Source organism: Agelaius phoeniceus, chromosome 6 (genome assembly GCF_051311805.1).
Source record: "Agelaius phoeniceus isolate bAgePho1 chromosome 6, bAgePho1.hap1, whole genome shotgun sequence".
NCBI classification, from domain to species: domain Eukaryota; kingdom Metazoa; phylum Chordata; class Aves; order Passeriformes; family Icteridae; genus Agelaius; species Agelaius phoeniceus.
Window position 1 is genome coordinate 28372683 of NC_135270.1, and position 13606 is coordinate 28386288.

Here is a 13606-nt window from a genome sequence, read left to right on the forward strand (position 1 = left end):
TAGATTTGCTCTAAGGTAGTGGTTTTAAGTATTGATATTTGATAGGATTTTAGGATTTAATTAGGAACTGTTTGACTTGCAGAGAACCACCTGCCAGCTTAAGGTAAGTATGTAGAATTCTAATAGAAGAAGAGTAGCATAGTTAATATCAACTAGCAGTTTCATCAGGGATGAAATTATTTTGTAATTCTAAGTAAATTAGAAATAGTTTTGGTGCACTTATGGCAAATCTTTTGCCTTTAAAGGGGGAAAAAAGATGGAAAAAGGATAGGAGAGGAAATCATGGCAGTCTTACTGGGTTAGATTTAATATTCACAACATCGTGACGTGTTGACTGCTGTGATGAAAACTTTCTATTGGTGCCTTCAAGGAGATGGGGAAAGGGGCATTAGAGCTGTGACTTTCCTACTGAGAGCCTTTAATTTTGGTTTCTACAGAAATGAAGAGGACAATTGTCTACTCCTGAGCTTCCTGATTATAAATGTGATGTTGTCTTTCACTTACCATGGGTTCTTTTTCTTTCTTTGTTTTTAGCTAAGAAGCGCTTTCTTTCCTCTCCTGTTTTTAATGAAACAGAAAATGGAGATGGAAAGGGATGGCTTCTTTAGGCTGGAGTTTGCACCGAGGCTCCTTGGTCTGTTTCTTTTCATGGGTTGCTGAGGACTGGAATTGGTCGATGCAGCAGGGCAGTGCACGTGGAAGCTGAGAGGGAAGGGCACAGCAGAGGTGTGCAAGACCAGTGTCCTCACTGTACAAACTACTCACAGTACTTGTGCAAGCTCTTCTCTAACCCACCATCCCATAGTTGTGGTTTGGATCAGTTTAATTCTGGTAGCATTTTAATGTATGAATGAAGGGAGTGAGATTAACTGTGCAAGAGCCCAGTGTTATCTTGTGAAACTGTACAAGTGAGCTGGAGATCTGGCCCCAACTCACATTTTGTTATTAAAATTAGGACTTGATTTTGTATTTTGGTTACTTGAAGACTGGTGGAAAGGGTCTTTCTTCCCCTCACTTTTGCCTGTATGATATTTATCTGTGAGTGAAGATGTTCAAAACATGATACTTTGGTGTATGTTTAGATAGTGATTGATGTTGCGGGTGGGTATTTCCTGATACTTAATGATGGTTTAGAAGAGTTAGTCATCATTGGCCAGGAAATACCAGCTCCTGATTAGATCGAGTTCAATTATCCAGAAGGTATTTCAGTGTCTATCTGAATGTGGTACATTGCCAGAGACATTGTGTTCATAATAGCATCTTGTTTTAGTGTTTAGTTATAGAGTTAGTGGCTGTATGTGGGTTCTGTGTCATCTTGAAGTCACTATGTTTGCTGCCCCAAGTTTTGGGAAGTGGTCAGGCAGTGTTGCCTAACAGTTGACTAAAATTCTGTAACTGCAAGAATTTTGGATTCTCAAATGAAAAAATACTTAGTACTTCTCTCCCTCCCTGCCCTTGGCCATCACAATTGCCATCTATGTAAATTTTGCAGTATATTGCAGGTTGGGATTCAGACTGCATCTTTTCAGGTTAATCCAGTTCCCTTTTACTTTCTGAGTGGGAGTGATGGTTGTCTGCTTTTAGTCCCATGTACATGCATTAGTTTGTACTTGGCATGATAGAAATAAGTTTGTTTAAGAAAAACAGACAAAAATGGCATAAGCTAACATATACAACTACCAAACAACCATGGTATGTATAACCAAACTGGGGTGTGTGTGTTATATTTTCTTACATTTATTAAAAAAAAGTATCTCTGAGTATTTGTAGACTCCCTTTCCAGAGATACTTATTCTGGATATTTGGTCTAGTCTTTAATGACGGGGTAAACCATGTTGACTGAATATATTGTGGGAGTTCAAGAGGTGTAAAAGCCACCAGTGACTTCTGTAATTCAAGGCTGAAGGGAGAAATTCTGGAAATGTCTTCCTGGCTGCCTCTATCTCTCTTCTGTCGTTTGGCTTCTTTCTTTCTCAGGACAGGTGAATTTTTCCAGCTCTAATTTTGTAAAAAACATATATTGGGACTTAGCTGTGTAATTGTAGGCCTCTATGCTTCCATTAAGTATTAAGCTCCTTTGGAATAAGCTGAAACTTCCTGCTGTCTAGGCTTGTAACTGTCTTATTAGTACACCTTAGGATCCTGTCTGCACAGTTACTTTTATAGGTGTGCACTGAACAGTAAAGTAGCTCTGCCAGTCACAAAGACAAACTTGAATGAGTGAAAGCAGGATTCAGGAATAACACTAAATTCAGTTTATGGAACTGAACATACTATACGCTGTACATACCCAAATGTTTCGCTCTGGACCTTACCCTGCTCCTTCTCAGATGTTTTTTACAAGCTTGCTTATGTTATCAGTGAGCACAGCTGGAGCTGGTAAAACCTTGCATAAGCCTTGAAGACGCAGAGGAAATGAGGCATCTCCAGTGGCCCAATGATGCAATTGCTCAGGCTTTGCAGAAAAGGCAGGGTGATGCTGAAGGTTTCACTGAAGTTGTTGTACCCAAGTGGAGGACTGTTGTTGCTCCTAAAACTCACTGGTTTTCATCTTCTGTCACAGAAGGATGGACTTCATGACCACATTAACTGCAGAGATTAAAAAAAAAAAAGATTTGGTAGATTATATTTTTAATTTTATGTGGTTGTGTCAGTTCCTGCGCTGGTGGAATGTAACAAGTGACAGTCACAGTAAGCTATGCTAGCTTCTATAGCAGGATATAGCTATTGCTTCTGATATAGCTATTGCTTCTGATTGAGTTGTCCTAAGGTATTGGGACTGTAGTAGCTTGTTAGAAAATGTTTGCTTTGGAGTGTCAGAACTGATGCAGGCACTACCAGAACCTGTGCAAAATAAGGCAGCTGAAGGTGGCTTTGGTTTGTTGTATGCTGCAGTGTTTCCCAGATTGAGTTAGATACCCTGGCTGTAGCCTTTGAGGCCATTTGCAGTTGGTTTAGGTTTCCCAAAGTGTTCCAGTGTACCTGACCCACGAGGAAGGCTGTCCAGGCCCTTCCTGCTGCATGTCATATCTGGTTGCCTAATGTGAGGGGGCGTGGGTGGTGAAGAGAATTTGCAGGGAGTGTCTCAGGGCAGCCTGTCCAGCGAATCCTGTGTCACAGCTACATTCTTGCCTTACCTCCTTCTCTTGCAGAACTTTACCTTTTCATGCTCTGAATTTTGGGGAACTGTATCATGTGTATTTGTCTGTAGTGTAAATGACTAAGTCTGTATGGGTAGTAATCTGTGGAGTCCTTACAACAACAGACTTTTTCCCAAATGGTAAGTAAAGTGCTATGGAAACCAATGACTTAATACTATAGGTAAAAGTGAATGTCTTGTAGTTCTCAAATCCTGGGTGGACTGGATTCAAATTATTGCAGGAGCTATTTGTTAGCACTTGTTTGAAATCAACAGTGTACTCTGTCAGTTCTCCTTTCTTTGATTGGTTGTGTAATCTGTTTATTCCCTGAACTAAGCTTTCTCCATCATTTCTTAAAAACTGAATACCACATCTTTTTGTCTTAAGATTTTGTGAGCTTTAGAATTTGAAAGATTCTATGAAATATTATCAATAAATTGTGGGACATCCTCAGGACATTTATTCCTTTTTAAAATGTGTATCTTAATATAACTGAGAACATCATGTAGAAGTGCTATTCGTGTTCTCGGAACTCATCTCAACCTAGACCTTTAACTTCTGTGAGATCTTTAAAAAGTCCCTCTAATTGTTTGCATAGGGAGAATCTTTAACCACTTAAAATAGATTCAGATAATGTTACTAGTTACTGATATGTTGAAAGTTTGAACCTTTGAAATGTAATATAGTGTAAATAAACGACGTGTGTTCTTACAGTGTTTTTAGTAGATAAATTTAAATGTTTCTGTAGTTTGAAGACTTGAGTCTTGCTTGGATTTGGTTTTAAACATCATATTCATTAAGCTGATGTTATTAATATTCAGACTTCTACACAAAATCTATTTTTTCTGTGATGCCAGTCAATAATTAGTCGCTATAAAGGCTAGATAAGATGTCACATAGCAATAGCTATGCCAGCGATGCCTTTTTAGTAATGTTTTAGTTATTTCCTTAATTTTTTTACTTCTCAGACCCAGGACATGATGCTTAGTCAGTAATACTGGCACACATTGCCTGCTCCCATACTCTCTGGTAACTATATCTACAAAAAGCACATTGGTTTTTTTCTTAAATAATTTTATAAAGGAGAATCAGTCAGAGGTCTAGGTTCTGATTTTGTACCAAAGTGAGCATGGATTAACTTCACACAATGGTCATCAACCTGGGATACTTAGATTTTACAGAGGCGTTCAGTCATCCCTCTTGCTGGTGTGTTTTAAGTCCCTTGGGCTCTTGTGCAGTCTTCCTTCAAACAGAACAGCTCTGCTGAGAGCTTCACATGTTGTAGCTGTTTAATTTTACAGACATAGTCGTTTTTATGTGTAACATAATACTATTATCCAGCAGGAAATACAGTCTCCTACTGTGAATCTCAAGACTATCAAATATTTTAGAAATGCTTTCTTGCCTTCTTTCCAGTATCAGGGAAATAGGTATGTCAAGTAATCCTGTTCTGCACCACCCAAACCCCTCTACCCCTTTAGGAAAAAAATTTACAAGTCTGCTGTAGGTGTCTTCATTCTTATGAAGACTTAAAGTCTTAAAACTTTAAGACTTAAGTCTTAAAACTTCTATTCAGATATTTATTGTTTTGTAAGTTCAGGGTGGCTTCTGGAAGAGGAATGTAGCAGTAACAAAATTTTAAAAATCCTCTTTAGTAGAAAAGACATTCACCTATAGAGAATATTTTGAAAAGTAAAAATGTTCTTAGTAGAAAAACATCCTCCCCTCCCCATCAAACAAACAAACAACAGAAAAAGGGAGTAAGACAATTTAACTGCCAAAACTGCAGCAGAACACATCTATGTTCAGCTATGAATATGATCTTAAGCTTGGGCAGACTTTAGGTATGTTCTGTGAAGTTAGCTTACGTGGTCACTCACATCTTTTGGAATTTTTGCCTTACTAGTTAATCTGGTTTTTCACACAAATTTTACTTTTTCTATGTAGAAAACATAAATTCAATAGGGGGGGGGATTTTTCTGTAGCCCAAACTTCTGATTTCTTACCCTGCCTTATTTCTTGATTGCTTTGTTTCTGTGAGAGTTCAGAACATGCAGACTGTATGCCTTAAAGGAGGCCATTTCCTGAATCTCCTCTTCTTCCTTAATTTTGTGTTGCTGGAACTTTGCTCGGTGTGTAATTGGTATTTGGGCCTCCCACATATGGCTCCAATCTCCTCCTGTATCTCCAGCACTGGATATTTATAGCAAGCCCGCCTAAATGCCTGATTCCAGCAGTGAGAAACTGACTCAGAGCACACTGCGATTTCTCCTGCGCCCATGTCTGTGACCAACTGTGGAGTTTTGGCATGCATTGCATTCCTGGGTGTGGCTGGAGGACAATCCAAGATAACCTCAGTTATCTTGGCTTTGTTACAACAGCCTGTTGCATTTTAGAAGTTCATGTTAGAGGCTATGAAAAACATTCAGTTCCAGACTCTGAAGTTACTCTGTCACTTTCATCTTTAGTTCTTCTTTTTTTTGGTAAGAATTCAGGGAGAGAGAAGTTCTATGATGATAAAAAAGGCCTATGTAGATCACTAACTTGATATTTCAAAATATTGGGAATAAAAATTTATGTAGTTGTGATTGCTTGTCAGCTTTGGGGTTTAGAATCCAGGGCACCCTGAATTTCATTCCATTCTTTCTGCTGTAGTTTCAGGGTTTTGGAGGTTTCATCTTGTATCACTAATAAGTTTACTTCCAGTCAGAATGACTGTAATGTTTAATCTTAAGAAACTTCTAAAATTCAAGTTGATGGACCAAGAAAGGACTCAGCCTTGAGTTAAACTTGAAAACAGAAGGACCAAGTACAGGAAAGAAACTGAACATGGAAAAACCCACAGTAGCTGTCAGCCATGATGCATGGACTGCAACCCTTTCTGGTGATAAGGAACTTCCAATAGGCAATGTGAATATGAGTGTCCTGGAAACTGTTGTCACTTAATCGTGTTGTCATTGCTCAGACTCGAGACTTGGAAGGGCTGAGGAAGTTCTGTTGGTTAGTGTAGTCAGACACTGTGTACTTTATAAAGATGTTTCTATATAATCCCTGTGTAAACAGTGCTGGTGGTCAACCTCAGAGGGTGTATTTCACAATAGACAGAAGTGCAAAAGGAGAACGTGATTTTTGCCCCTTCCTTTGTAGAGTATTTTCTTACAGACAGTGAGGGAACAATATAAGAACTCTGAATTCATTAAATACTTAATTTATCCTTAATTAAAAAGGAGTCATTTAGTAGGCTGCCCTTGAAAATAGCTATTACATTTGCAAATTGATAGATTTCATTGAAGAAGCCTTCTTTATGTAAAATACTGAGTGTAAATAACTGAAGAACATGTTACTGCATTGATGATTGATCTTTTTTGGTGATACTTGTGAGTTCATCAACTTTGCCTTTCCACTGAAAAATATCAATTTGGTGTTACTCTTCAATCTGGTTAGTGTGAAATTTGAGAAAAAGTGGTTTGTGGCTTGTAACAGCCCTCTTTGAGGCATGTGATTCAATTGCCCATAGACACTTGCACAATTTCACTGTCATGAGACTAAGTTGGTCAGAGAAACATATGCAATAGCTACTTGGCTGTTTCTGCTCCTACTTTATAGATTAAGTTTGTGATGTAGGGATCCAACTTTTCAAGTCTCTGTGCTGGCAAAGCTGTGTATTTATGCTTGTAGCAAGGCTTTCTATAAAAACTTTCAGCATCTCTTACCTGCAGTGATTAGATTACTATAATGTTGAAAAAAATCTCTTGTAGAGAGATGAGTTTTGTAGTTCTTGTCTGAGAATTCTTTCCTTTTCCAGGAAGTAACACCACTGAAGGAGACCACTGCCTTTAGTCGTGCTGGTTGTTTGGTGTGATGCGTGCAGCTTCAGAGAGCTGCAGGTAAGGTGCTGTTGTGTAGTTGATCTCAGGGGGTGGAGTTAGAGCTGGGAAGATGTAGTGCAAACCATAAGCAGAGTAGAACGTTGTTGCTGTAACATAGATAATTGCAGTGCACCTGATGGACAATCAGCCTTTGGAATGAAATCTGACCTTTGAGAATTAATGGGAAGTACGAGCAAGTGCTCGATGATGCGAGTAGGGAGCCTTAGCCATTCTGCTGTAGACAGCCTTTGGTTTCCTATAGTTTTGCTGATGTATTTTTGCAAGACACCAATTGTCATTAGCTAACCAGGTGTGAAGATTGCTTAAGCTGCCAGAGGAATGGTGCAGTTTGAGCGGACTTTAAGTTCTGCCATGTGCACTGATGTTTTCTGGCCAAGTGAAATGTGTGCCTTTGGTAATCTCAAAGTGACATAAGGTGATGCTTGGTCCTCCAGGGGCTGTGGTCAAGATTGACTCTTCCAGAACTTGCCAGCAAGAAGGGATTATCCCAAGATTCTGAGTTGAAAGGAACCCACAAGGATCATCAAGACCAGCTCTTAGGTGAATGGCCCATATAGGAGTTGAACCCACAGCCTTGGCATTATTGGTACCACACTCCAGCCAACTGAGCTCATCTCAGTGGCACAGTATGCGAACTGCTTAGGAGATGTGATTTCCTAGAGTGGAATAAGATCACTTTCTACCTCAGCTCAGTACCTATGTCACCAAGTCACTAAGTAAATAAGGTGAAGATTAATATATGTAGAGGAATTGTAGTTAAGGAATGTATAATTGATTCCTTGTGAAGAAAGGTGGTGTTGTCTCCCACCTACTTTTAATGGCATTCTAAATGGTGTTATCTATATTGTCAGTGTCCTATAAGCTGCCTGTTGTATAAGAGAAAACTTAGAAAGGGAAGGCAGGGCATACTGTTAAGGATGGTGATATATGAATGGAGTAATTGTGCTACAGTCACCTGCCAGAATAATGGAGGTGCTGTTCAAATGAGTGGACTCTATGACTACTTGCTGGTGAAGATAACACAGTTGTGACTTTTATGGTTGTGTGAATCTGGCAGCACAATGTTCAGCGTCCTTTTCACTGAGTCCCTGTCGTGCCTGCCTTGATGCCACGTGCCAGCTGTTCCACTGCAGGCATTTTTAGACTGCCTTCCTCTTCATCCTGTCTTCTGTTGCCCAGCTCAGTTGCCACCCCAGGAAGCAGCTGTCTTTTATGAAAGCAGGGTGGTGTTCTCCATACCAAGATGGCAACAGAAGGGACATGATTTCATCTGTAAGCCTGGGCAGTAGCAGCAGCACAATTTCCTACTTGCCCCACCTGTAGAGCTCATACTGCTTTTATGTGAAACTCACTCATATGAGGAGAGAAATTTGTTGCTTGCCACTGTCCACATCCATCAGCAGGTAATGCAGAATATGGCAATGGTAGAATATGAATTATTCAGGGAAAATTAATGTGAGTGATGCCTTGGTTACCTTCTGCCACTTGCTCTGTGCTGTGTCTGGTTTGTGAGGAGTGACTTGTAGAAGTGCATGTGCTGCAGATGTGGAAAGGCTGCCTTTGGGTGCAGGATTTCAGGGTCATCAGGTGATATTTCTGTCTTTGCTGAGCTTGAGGCTTCATTGATTGCTCTGATGGACTTGAGAATGAAGACAAATTTTCCTCATTATTTCCTGTTTGACTTTTCTTGTTCTTTTGCAAAGCAGTTTAAAGTTAGGAAGATGACAGGTATTGTATGATTCAAGAGGCTATTGCAGCAATGTGGTTTTCCAGCACGTGTTACTTGTGGGCAGTGCACTTTCTGTGACTCTCTCTTCCTGCCACCAAACTCTGTGTGTTGCAGCAGATCATTGTTTTACTGTGAACAACACTTGATTCAGAAAGGTGAGAGACATCTGTGGGTTTCACAGTTCTAGCCTAGCTGAGGTCATCCAGTCAGACTGGTGTGTTCGTGAGGGCTGTTTGGCATCACTGGAGCTGCTGAATTGCCACTGTTGCTGGCAGCCCTGCCTGTGGTCCTGTACTGACTTGTGGGCAGCCTGATCTCCCTCTGGGAGAGCATGACCTGCCATGCTGCTGTGGAATGCATTTCACCTTCTCAAGGAAACAGAGCTGTGATCACACATATGATAGGCAGCATCCTACTTTGCTCAAGATCATGATGGGGGTAAGGAATGTTAATTTCTATACCAGGAAAAAAACTACATACCTCTCTAGTTTGGGGTGATGTTAATATTGAACTTTTTTTCTGGGTTTGAACAACTGTAACAAGATGGTCAAAAGCTCAATTTGTTTGAATAATGAACATCTGAATAATGTTTCAATAATGAACATGGTCTTTTTGTCCATGTCTCAGATGGCAGCTTATTTTAAAAGAGAATTAATGGGTGCAATATGCAATATTTCTGTAGTTCTTATCAGCCCTAGCTGACAGAATGTTTTACTGATGGCTTGAGATGTTCCTGACTTAATTCAGTATATACTGCTTGTAATTATATCTTCATTTGAAGCTTTTGAAATAAAAACACCTTTTCATGATCTTTTCATGCTCATAATATTAAATTAACCATTTATTTCCATATTGGGGCCAAAATAAACATATATTTTAATTAAATTAAATATTTTTATTTTATAAAAATAAAAAATAGTTTAGAATCAGTTAGATGGTGGGAGAACTGTTAATTTGTGAATATTTATAGGATTTTGGTATTTATGGAAGAGGGTGATAGTCTTAGCTCCTTGTATAGGTAAACTGGGACCCTGAGAGGCAGCACTGGCATTTTGAGGTGCATGTCTTAACTTTGTTTTTTAATGTATGATTGGTTAACTTTTAAAGTGGTTGGTTTAACTTCATCTCTATAAGTATTCTGTGTCTTACTGCACTAAGAGTATGGGAACAATTTTGATCTTAATTTCTAAATACTACAGACATTTTCAGTGGAGGTTTTTCATTATTACGTGAAGGTTATTTTAAACTGTTTGTGTTAGAATGTGTGTTCTGGTCTTTTCTTATTAATAATAATAATTTTGACATCTGAGTGTAGCTTGTGGAGAAAGCACACATGCAAAGGCTTGTTCTTGGCTTTTAATGCATGTTTGTTTTTTGTAGCAGAAATTCTGTGCTGATCTTGAAAGAGATAAAATCTGCATGCTAGCAAAATTAATATGGGGAAGAGAAAGGTAACAGAAAAAAGTTGAATTAAGATCCCTATATTTTATCACCAGGAAGGTGGTGCAGTAAGTCTGAATCTATTATATTCTAGTCCATTATATTCTAAGACTTGACCTTCTGAATTACCATAGACTTAGTTTTGACTAGAAGGTAAAATGCTGATGTGAGTTCTTGCAGTTGGTTTGGTAGGTAAAGCAGTTTTACCAGTTTGGAGCAGTCTGTCTCAGGTAGCAACATGAAATTCACATAATATACTTCCCCCCCCAGTGTTATATTAGATGAACTGGTTTAAATATTGTTTACAGGCTGGAATTAAAATCCTGTTGTGGTCTTGGAAAGACCAAATATTTTGACTAGATTGTTAGAGAAATTAACATATTGCTTCCATTTCTTAATTAAAGCTTTCATTAAAAAAACTTCATTATCATGAAGGAATTTTGTAATCATTAATTTGATTTTAGGTGAAAGGAGTAACCATCTCTTTGGATGTATACCGAGTTACTTATTTAGAGAAATACATTTTCATTGTTACATATACTTAAAGTGAACTTTCTTTTCTCTTCACTGAGTTTAATGGCAATAAAAAAAACAAACAATCTGGAGAGGAACTGTGGGATTTATTGATGTCTGAAGCTTTATGTGATAATTCTTGCTGAGCATGTGGTTGTGGATTCATAAATCTCATTGCTGGTCAAAAATAATGTCTTACTAATTTTAATGACCATCATGAAATCTGGTAACTTCTGTGGAAGGAAATGTCTGAGAGATTATTATCAGTGTTTAAGAAAACAGTGCCTGTGAAATTTTGTAGCAGTTGAATTCCTATCTACAGCCTCCATAAAGTCCAGCATTACTATCCTTACAAGCAAAGGCTTTAAATGCCAAGTGATAGGAAGAGGGAGTGGGGGAGGGAAGTATGCATCTTTTTATAAGAGCAGACATGAAAAACTTTACTTGGAATTCTTCCATAAAACCTCAAACCTTGAATGCAGACTGATCGATGCATCCTTCTATTAATTCCATAGAGTTCACCCCTTCCCTCCTCTCACCTCTTACCCCAAATCAAAATATGCAAACATTGAAATTAGTAAGATGAAAGGTTTTGCCAACAGTCTGAGAAACTTCAGGTCTGTTGCCATGAATAAAGAAAAATCCAGCCTTGACTGGAGTTGTGGCAAATTTGTATAATGGAGTACTAATTCCAGGTAGTGGGGTTGTTCTTTAACAGAAACACTGAAATCATCTAAAAAACCATTATGTTGTGAGATAGAGAGAGAAAATTACATTGAGTTCCCACATGAAACCTTTTATCACCCATATTGGACTTGACCAAATCACTTTATCATCTCCCCTTTATTTCAGGCCATGGATTCCTATTTTAATTTTTTTTTAAATATCCATGGAGTCATGGTTATAGCTTCAAGAGAGAGGGATTTTTAAGAGAAGTACCATAGGAGAATCTGAGATGGGGGGTGGGACAGTAAGTCACCAAGTGAACGAGTTCTTGCTGCTGTCATATGAACATTGTTCTGGTAACTGATTGTACTACACTTGGGTTTGGGGAATGTTTTTTTCCCAACATTACATACATCAGGATTTTATGAAGGTAAATGCCTATAAAAGATATTTTTTCAGTTATGTTGCTATATATAATTTTTAAAATCACTGAAGTTTGCTTAGACCTCAAGGCTTTGCAGTAAGCAGACATGGGAAGCATTAGCGATGAAGTGAGGTTTTACATGCTGTGTCATCATAAGGAATGCTAGTTGTCTATATACAAAAGGGTACCAGAAAGCTGGAATTGTGTTGGAATTCTCTGTTTAGACACCTCTCACAGGGAGTATGGTGACAGATTCCTTAAATGTTTTGTGAGTTGTGTGGATGATGAAACACGTGGCTCGTATTAGACTCTAGAGAGGATGCAAAATATTTTTAAAGGTATTTAACTGGTGAGGGAGTTCAGAAAGCATTGCATTCTGTGTGCTTAGAGGTATTTACAGCTTGTGTCTGACTTTAAGCTAGCTTCTGATTTGCTTACATTTGTGTAAAGCCAATGGATTTGGAAATTCTGTTAGTTCCTTGTAGTGCTTTGTAAAGAGTTATTATGAGAAAAGTGTTATGGAAAAATTCAAAACTTGCACTGGATAGGTGTACAAATGTATACATTAATTCCTACTATAATAAATAAGATTCGTGTTATGAGAAATTTATGTTCTTAGAAGTCAACCACAGTTGCAGTGCTGGACACCAGAGTGGGTTCCTAAAAACATTCTGCCTATATTTTACATGAAAGTGAACTTTTTCTGTTGTTGGGCTTAATGAGGGATGATCAAATGATTTTCTGATATCCTGTAAGCCAGAAAAAATTACTGTATCTTTTCTCTGGGCTCATTTTTATTATGAAAACCCGCCACTTTTTCACAAAAGCTTGGTGCAACGCTTCACAATTTCATTTGACTTCTAAATTAATATTAAAAATGCCTTTTCTGTCACTCTCGCTCCTCCTTCTTTGCATTGGCTGCAGTCAAAAGTGTGGTTGATTTAGCATGAACAAGCTGAAGAAAACGCACAGATAAGAGGGCCTTAATTATATTTAGCTGTCTGTGGAGGATGGGAGCGATTGAAGTGTCTTGAGCTGCCATGTACCAGCTGCCAGGCAGTGACTGACTGGAGTGCTTGGACCCAGCGCAGTAATGGTGTAACCGGGAGTCATCTGTCATCCTGTGAATGACACACTTCGTGGCAGTTAAGCTAATTTTCATTTTGTAATTGAGATTGACTAAGTGCACCCATGGCTTGTTACCACAGTAATTCAAATTTTGTGAGCTATCTGGAATATACAGATTGATTTCATTTAAATGTCTTGAGCTCTAAAAACTCCTGCTTCTGTGTGTTTTTTGGAAAGGGAGATCCTTTCAGTGTAGTGAGGCAGCTGTCGGTGGTGCTGCGGCGGTTGGGTGTGAGCAGCTCTGCTGTGGTGCTGTGACAGCTGCCACACGGAGGTGTGGCCAGCTGGACTGGCCCTGAAGGGACACCAGCTTGGGAGTTGGGCTGCTTCACAACAAAGGCTTCACAGCACAGTAATTCTCTCTGATACAGTCAGTGTTGGGTCCTGGCAAGAATAGAAGATTAAGACGTGAAGCAAGACTTCCCAGCTGGTCAGATGGGACTGGGTGATTTCCTAAATGGATGGCTTCACCACTGCCACTATAGGTTCCAATACCTTTAGGAAGTTTCGATCAAATAATTAATCTGGGTGGTTTGGGGATTTGTTTTTAAAAATTCCTGTCTATTTTTAGTTTTTAAACTTTCCCAGACCTAGGAATTGTGCTGCTTGATTTTGTATCATGAAGAGAAGCACTATTTTATTAAAATCTGGACTGCTGGGGGATTCTATGGCTTTT

The 13606-nt window shown here is 38.8% G+C and overlaps 1 protein-coding gene across 10 annotated transcripts in view; it reads left to right on the top strand.

Moving 5' to 3' along the window:
* The window catches only part of NUMB (NUMB endocytic adaptor protein), a 92938-nt gene that overhangs the window by 33901 nt on the left and 45431 nt on the right, over positions 1–13606 (top strand). The window contains exon 2 of one of the 10 annotated variants that reach the window (XM_077180237.1): positions 6946–7027. The exons of the other annotated variants lie outside the window; for them this stretch is intronic. The gene's annotated coding sequence lies outside the window, so the exon portion shown is untranslated. The remainder of the gene's footprint in view (positions 1–6945; positions 7028–13606) is intronic. 10 annotated transcript variants of the gene reach the window in all.